The sequence below is a fragment of the Euphorbia lathyris genome, chromosome 2 (assembly GCF_963576675.1).
Source record: "Euphorbia lathyris chromosome 2, ddEupLath1.1, whole genome shotgun sequence".
NCBI lineage: Eukaryota > Viridiplantae > Streptophyta > Magnoliopsida > Malpighiales > Euphorbiaceae > Euphorbia > Euphorbia lathyris.
Window position 1 is genome coordinate 1,603,973 of NC_088911.1, and position 7,228 is coordinate 1,611,200.

The 7,228-nt window shown below is 35.3% G+C and overlaps 1 long non-coding RNA gene across 1 annotated transcript; it reads left to right on the forward strand.

Annotated features, from left to right (window-relative positions):
- Window positions 1-2,858: 2,858 nt before the first annotated feature.
- Window positions 2,859-5,590, forward strand: LOC136220574 (uncharacterized). The gene is made up of 4 exons (XR_010684576.1): window positions 2,859-3,026; window positions 3,955-5,047; window positions 5,129-5,223; window positions 5,322-5,590. It is a non-coding gene; the product is annotated as an uncharacterized lncRNA (long non-coding RNA).
- Window positions 5,591-7,228: the final 1,638 nt, after the last annotated feature.

A 7,228-nucleotide genomic window follows, 5' to 3' on the forward strand; every position in this document is an offset into this window, starting at 1 on the left:
GCGTGATGCAAGACAGCTTTAGTCAGAGACTGGCTAGAACTGTTTCACTTGTGAGTTGGGAAATAACACTTAAGGTCAGCTTCCAACTCAGCACTCTGATTACTCAGCGTCGGCTTATACAAATTATATACTGAGTAATTTAAGCAAGCAACACATATATATATATATCAAGAGAAGGGTTAGAAATTACTCAGCAGTCTTATCCTGGTTCGGCCTCACCGCCTACATCCAGTCCCCAGAATCCTTCCGGGCTTTTTCAATCCATTACTGAGCTCTTTAAAGGTAGAGCACAAACCGTTTACAAAGCAATTGAGTATGCAAGAGTACCGTCCTCGATTCGTCTACTCAACCCTACTGAGCGCTATAACCAAACACTCAGATTTTCTCTACCGCTGAGTACTAAAACCGAGTACTCAGCACCACTCTCTCAATCTTTACAATTGATACAAATTTGTTCTTTCTAGATGAAGAACACTTTAGATGAATACAAATTCACTCTAGACTTTTACACAGAGATTGGATTTGGGTGTAAGAAATTGCTTTTTCTAATCAGACAACTTCTCTTTTGGATTTTCACTCTTGTGATGATTTTCTTTTGTCTGTACTTGCTTTTTCTTTTTGTAAATCGGCTAAGGATCCAAGTGATGAACTTTTCCTTTTATAGTAAAATCTGATGCTTCAATCATTTGAATTCGGACATATCTGTTGAATTCAAACGGTCTTCTTGCGTCATTCATTGGTCAGCATACAGATTTGCAAGCCAATCACGTCGTCTGAAATCAGCAGTCGTCAGGCTTGCCAGTTTCATCTTCTTACGCCAGGTTTCGTCTTCTAGCGCCAGGTTTGTCTTCTTACTAAACGCCAATTGATCCATGCGTCTCGAAAAGGCCTCTAGGCGTAATTCCGAGGCTTCTGAATTAATGCAGACCTTTTTCGGGCCTTGTCTTTTAGTCAACGGATCATTGGTGATGTCCTGTCGAACACTCAGCTTGAGTTAATTGACGTTGCCTTCGATCTTTATCTTTGGCGAGTCTGAGTTACGTTCTGCTCAGCTTCTTCGGTCAGCTTCGTTTTCTGAAGAAGACTTTTCTTCTATGATGCTGAGTTGTGTTCTACTCAGCTTCTGTGACTCATGCTGACTTCGTTCTGTCTTACTTTTTATTCCTGTTCTCATTTATTAATATACTCAACATTGAACAAACACATTAGTATAATTAAATCAAAGCACTTAAATTTAATTATCTTAATCATGGGATTAACTTAAATAATTTTGTCAAATCAAAATCATGTGGAAAGGTGTTTCAACAAACAGGTTTCCAGAAAGGAATTTCGACTCTCTTTTTATTCGTGTTTACTTTAGATATTTGCTACGTATCCTAGGTTGATTGTATCATGTGACGTACTCTCCATCTTTAATATAATTTCCATTGTTGATTTCTCAAGTTATGTTTATTTCTTTTGTTTATTCTTTGCCTAATTGGTTTAAATCATTCAAAAGCCCAAATATAATCTAGGTTCATATTGTGAGTCGAATTTGATTATCCATAATCGAAGAACCTAGGAAATTGACAACTTCATAGTTGGTAAGACCCAAATTCCTCAACCTTAAAACTAGCTCGGTCTGTAACAAAGGAATAGCGGGCTAGGACTCCTAGAAGGATAAGTAGGTTTAATCGCCTTAGGCCTAAGAAACTCATATTAGATTATAAATTAACTGTTAAATTAGGTTGAAATTCATATTATCGTATCATTCCATTCACTTCCTGGTTTAAGTGTCTTGTTTAAGATCAGTTAGGAGTAGGATTAACTTAGATAAAACCTAATCAATCCAAACTCCCCACCGCCTAGATAACATTAGAAACCTAATAGTTTGGTACTTGTGGTATAAATCATGTGGATTCGATACCTGGACTTGTCCAGATTATTCCTTGATAACGACGAAGTACACTTATCCCTTAGTGAGCATTTGAACGTCAGCTATAGGAGCATCTCTTTGTCACTTCTAATTACTAAATTAAACTAAAAAGCGAAGAAGTAATATTTGATTGTCTTATGAATGAGTAAAAGGCTAAGATTTCGGATCCACGTGTTAACTACTATGGATTAATTCGTGTATGTTGTGCGTATCAACGATAACTTAAGACGGTAGCTTCCCTAATTAAGACAACAATCTCGACCTAAGACTATTATCTCTATTCCTCACTAGTACAGAAATGCTCACTTGTGTTGCACCTCTTGTGTCGCGCTTGAAGAGAAAGCGACACAACAGAGTAACTAGGGTCACGCGTTCTGTAAACGCGACACAACTAAGTATTCTATGTCATCACTTATGTCATGCTTGAAGAGCGTGCGTCACAAATGAGTTACTTCTTGTATCGCCTGTCTTACAGTGTGACACAAGAGCAAGCTTGTGACGCGCCTTTACCAAAACGACATAAGAAATGTGTTATATTTGTGACACGCTTTTATAAAAGCGACACAAGTAGTGTTTTATCTTTGTGTCGTTCATTTTTAAAAGTACGCCACAACTAATACCAACTACTATTTGAATATAATATAATTATTTTTTCTTTTTATTTCTTAAAATTCTTTATTTATATTTCTTAAAATACTAAAAAATTTAAAAAAAAAAATGTAAATATGGAGAATTGAACCTCTGATTAGTTGAAACATAATCAAATGTCTTAACCATCTAAACCCAACTTATTTCTTGTCAACCATTCACAAATTATTACAAATATTAAATGTTTTAAATATTAGAATTTTTACCCAATTAATAGAACCTTTTGTTAACCATTATTGATTAGTCAATCATATGCTTTCTTTACCTCGCACCCACTCCACTCCATCGTCGCCAACCTTCCTTCCTTATTTTCTAGGGTTTTATTTTATCTCCACCAACTCCACTCCATCGCCGCCAACCTCCACCTCGCACACCGCCACCTCCACCTCGACCTCGCACCGCCATCTCGCACACCGCGGTTCGTATCTCTGGTCATTCCACTTCTCACGACGCCGGGAACAGGGTGCGGCTTCTCCACCACCGTCTCCACCTCTCAATCTCCACCTCTTCTGCACAAAATCTAAAGTTTTTATTATTTTCTCCCTAATATTTGCTCCCTCAGGTCTTTAATTAGAATAGACTGTCTTAAATAATGGATTATGGTTATGGATGTGACTTTGATGATAAAATTGGAAATATTACTTACCAACTACTCTTGTTTAATGCTAATGCACCTGCATAATAATTTATGTTAACTCTGTGGGTGGCAATTTTAGCTTCTCAAATAACTCTGTGGGTGACAATTTTAGCATTCTCTATCTTGCTCTCACCTTCTTTTCTGTTTATTTTCTGGTAACTTCTACTTTGTTTGTTTGCTTCGAAATCTTTCAACCTTTTTGATTCGGCAATTATAGTTTCATGCTAAGGTATAATTTTCGAATTACTTTATGGATTTGTATGTTTTTGGAAAAGGAATCACAGAAATAACGGTGAGAACAATTTTAGATGGACACTTATACAGTTGTTTCTTAGTTGTTACTAAAGAATAAAGATATATATGCTGAAGATTTATTTGTTTGTTTTGTACACATGCATCATTGGTCCAAGAGTGACCTGACCTACTTTATCAAAGACAGATATGTTCATTAGCTTATCTTACATTTGCATGAAATGTATTGCAAATGGTTTATAAGCTTGGCAGATACTTTAATAGTGAACCATGGTTTAAGTGCTATATCCTAAATTAGAGTTCATATGTAAGCAGGGAAGAATGAGATAGACTAACTTATATCATTAAGTGGAACGCTGAGCTAAGTTGTTTATCTTTATCTTTAACGTTGAATTGATGTGCACCTTTGGCATATAATATAACCAGTTCATAAAGTAGTGTTGAATTCTCATTCTATTCAATTTTAATTATCCTTTGGTTGATGACAACTTTATTCATACAGGTAGGGAGGAGATTCACAGATCAAATCAAAGCAAATCACCCACCGAGAAGCATTTAGCACTGCTAAGCAAACTAACACTTCTTTCATAAAATATTATGCATATTGACTAACTTATTTTGTATTCTAGTGGGCACATTATCCTCATATTCATTTTGACTTGATGTTGGAGTCTAATAATCAAGCTAAGTTGGATGATAATTGATTGACCACTTATTTAAAAGAATGATAATTGCTGACCCATCTCCTAAAATTGAATCTGGTTTTGGATAGTAATTAAACCTTGCTGCTTCTCCATATTTTTTCAAGAAACAATCTTCTTTTTACATTGCCATTGCCTTAAGTAGAACATCTGCTACAACCTGTATATTCATCTACTACTTCTCTGCAAAATAAAGATTTTAACAATCATCTACCTAGAATTTTGATATTTCTGATGTACACAATTAAGTACCTGAAATCAATAGAAGTTGAAGGTTTTTTGAATTTTTTGGGGTTAGATTAAGGAACAGCCGATCAGACCAGTCATGAACTTGGTGGTCAGAAAGAATTGGGTCATTTCCATATCCTTCACAGCTCGAGCATACTTTTGTTTCTCCTTTGTTGGAAGAGCAAAAAATTGTTTGGTCACTTGGCGTATTATCACTTGATTTTTTCTTTGTCATAATAGGCGTTTAGTGGAAGTGGTCTAAACCTATTTGCAAGGAAAGGATAGTGAGAACGAATCTGAGATACAAACACTAAAGATAATTCTTTAATCTCTGCCTTCAAAAGTACCTTTAACAAGAGACAGTGAAAACATCTAATTTAGCACTTATTAGACTATAATAAGGTTCTTATAACTTGACTAGTTCATAATGTTGTGCTCTTAATTAATGTCAGAAGATGTTACATGTATTTGATTCTAACAAGTCGGGAGTTCACCAATTTGCAATTAGACTCATCATGAATAAGTAATTAAGCTAGTAGAAGTTATTAGTTCTTTATTTATTACACGATCTAATATCCATTTCAAATTTATAGAGCTTTCAAGAACATTCAAATAGAGAAAGGAGCTCATAGAAACAATCAATCGTTGGAATGGAGAAGTGAAAATGTATAATATTGTTTTTCAACCTCAAGTTATATGTAATCTACTCGTATATGAATTAATATATTTAAATTTCAATACATGTAGGGCCCTCAACAAATAGGTGCAACGGAGTGTGATTCTATGTAATGCGCAACATGTTTGAAATAGTGCAATATCACTATGAAAGTGAGAATCTAAGGGTAAGAGTTACAATTTTTTTCATTCTAGTCCTTCGTGTTTTTCCCTAAGTTAATTTGCTACTATAATACATTATTATTTATGTTTACTTTCTTTGAAGGATTTTGCAACAAAATCAATGGCATATTTTGAGGAGAAGATTAATGATGTTCGAGATATTTGGGCCGATTATTTTGGAGTCAAAATCACAAGTCGCTAGATATTTGCATTAGTGTTTTTGTGGAAGTTGTTAGTGTTTGTTCATCTTCCTAGTTTATTTGGCTACAAACTTGAATATGACAAGTAGGTAGATATTTGTTTAAGTGTTTTTGTGGAAGTTGTTAGTGTTTATTTATCTTTCTAGTTTTTTTGGCTACAAACTTGAATATGACAAGTTGAATTAATTGTTATATATGCAACTATTTCTTGAAAAAATTAAGTTGTGATTATATTTTGAATATGTATGTATTTATGCAATGTGGTACTTGTAGTTTTATGTGTATGTTCTATAATATCATGTAGAATCAAGTAAATTTTGATCATAAAATTTTATGCTAGATTCTGGAACATTTTGTAATTTTTTTTTTAAATATCAATATTTTGCATCGCGCGTGAGGAAGGAGCGATACAAAGTGTACCAGATTAATCGGGGAGCTTGTGTCGCTCACCTTTGGAGCGCGTCATAAGAATTATCATATGTTGTGTCGCGCACTCTAGAAGTGCGTCACAAGAGTGCGACACAAGTAAATATTTCTGTACTAGTGTAACACCGTTTGGTCGATGCTTGGTTAGGTAAAATCCCTCGCTAGTGTGCTAGGAAGCATTAATTAGGTTGTAAGCCAAAGTTAAGCCGTAACATAGACTACAAAGTCGTACTATCTTCTTAAGGTATAAGAATAATTGAATTACTCGGTTGAATCATTTACTTGATTAGGTTTCACAATTCCACCTTTCTTACTAATTACTTGATTAGGGTTCTTAGTTCGAGGTGAGTAATAGATTTTCAACTAATTCTTCCGTTATTTCTCACAAAACAACATAAACAATCTTTGATGGCCCATATTCGTTAAACACGGTTCACTTACATCCTAGCCAAAGGTGATATAGCTCATGTTCGAGCTAAAGCGCACAGGAAGGGTAAGATGGAGTGATAGTGTGCACATCTTCGCCGATTAAATGTAGATAGATGATGAGCATTTTGAGGCACTAAGGGGTCATCAGCATTCACATATTGTAAGGGATGATAGACGTTGGGAAGTTGGAATTGTTGGTCCCTTATTTAGTTGCAAGTATAGTTCCAAGGGGGGGTTAGGAACTATTTAAACTTTTTCGCAATTTAGGCAGACTTCTTTTACTAAAGAAAAGGTTTGAACAACGGCGCTGAGTAAACAACAAGATACTGGCTTAGTCAACAGGTGACTAGGTCAGTTTCTTAGCTTGAGTCAGGAGATAGCACTTAGAGTCTATTCCTGAGCTCTTACGTTTTAATGCGCACAACTCAACTTGACCTCTTGACTTGGTCAGTTTTGATTGTTTAAGCAAGCAATATAAATAAGGAGTCAAAGGTTTAGAAATACTTCACTCAGCAGATTTATCCAGGTTCGGCTTCTTCTAAGCCTACGTCCTGTCCCCGGAACACGTCCGAGATTTCGAATCCTCTACTGAGCTCTTTAAAGGTAGAGCCTCAAACCTTTTACAATATTAGCAATTGAGTATGACAAGAGTACCTTCCTCTATACTTCTACTCAATCCTAATCTCTCCGTTGAGTACTTAAAACCGAGTACTCAGCCTCTCCTTTCTATCTCTAGAAATGATAAGTGTTTTTGTCCTAATACAAAAATGTGCTAAGACACTTTAGATGATTTACAATCACTCTAGACTTTTACACAGATATGAAAATGTAGTGTAAGAATTTTGCTTTGCTTCTTGCTTGCAGAACTTGTAGAGATTTGGTCAGCGTAATGGCTTGATAAAGTTCTGTGTTTTTTTTGAAGCTTGTGATGGCACTATTTATAGAGACGTCTGGT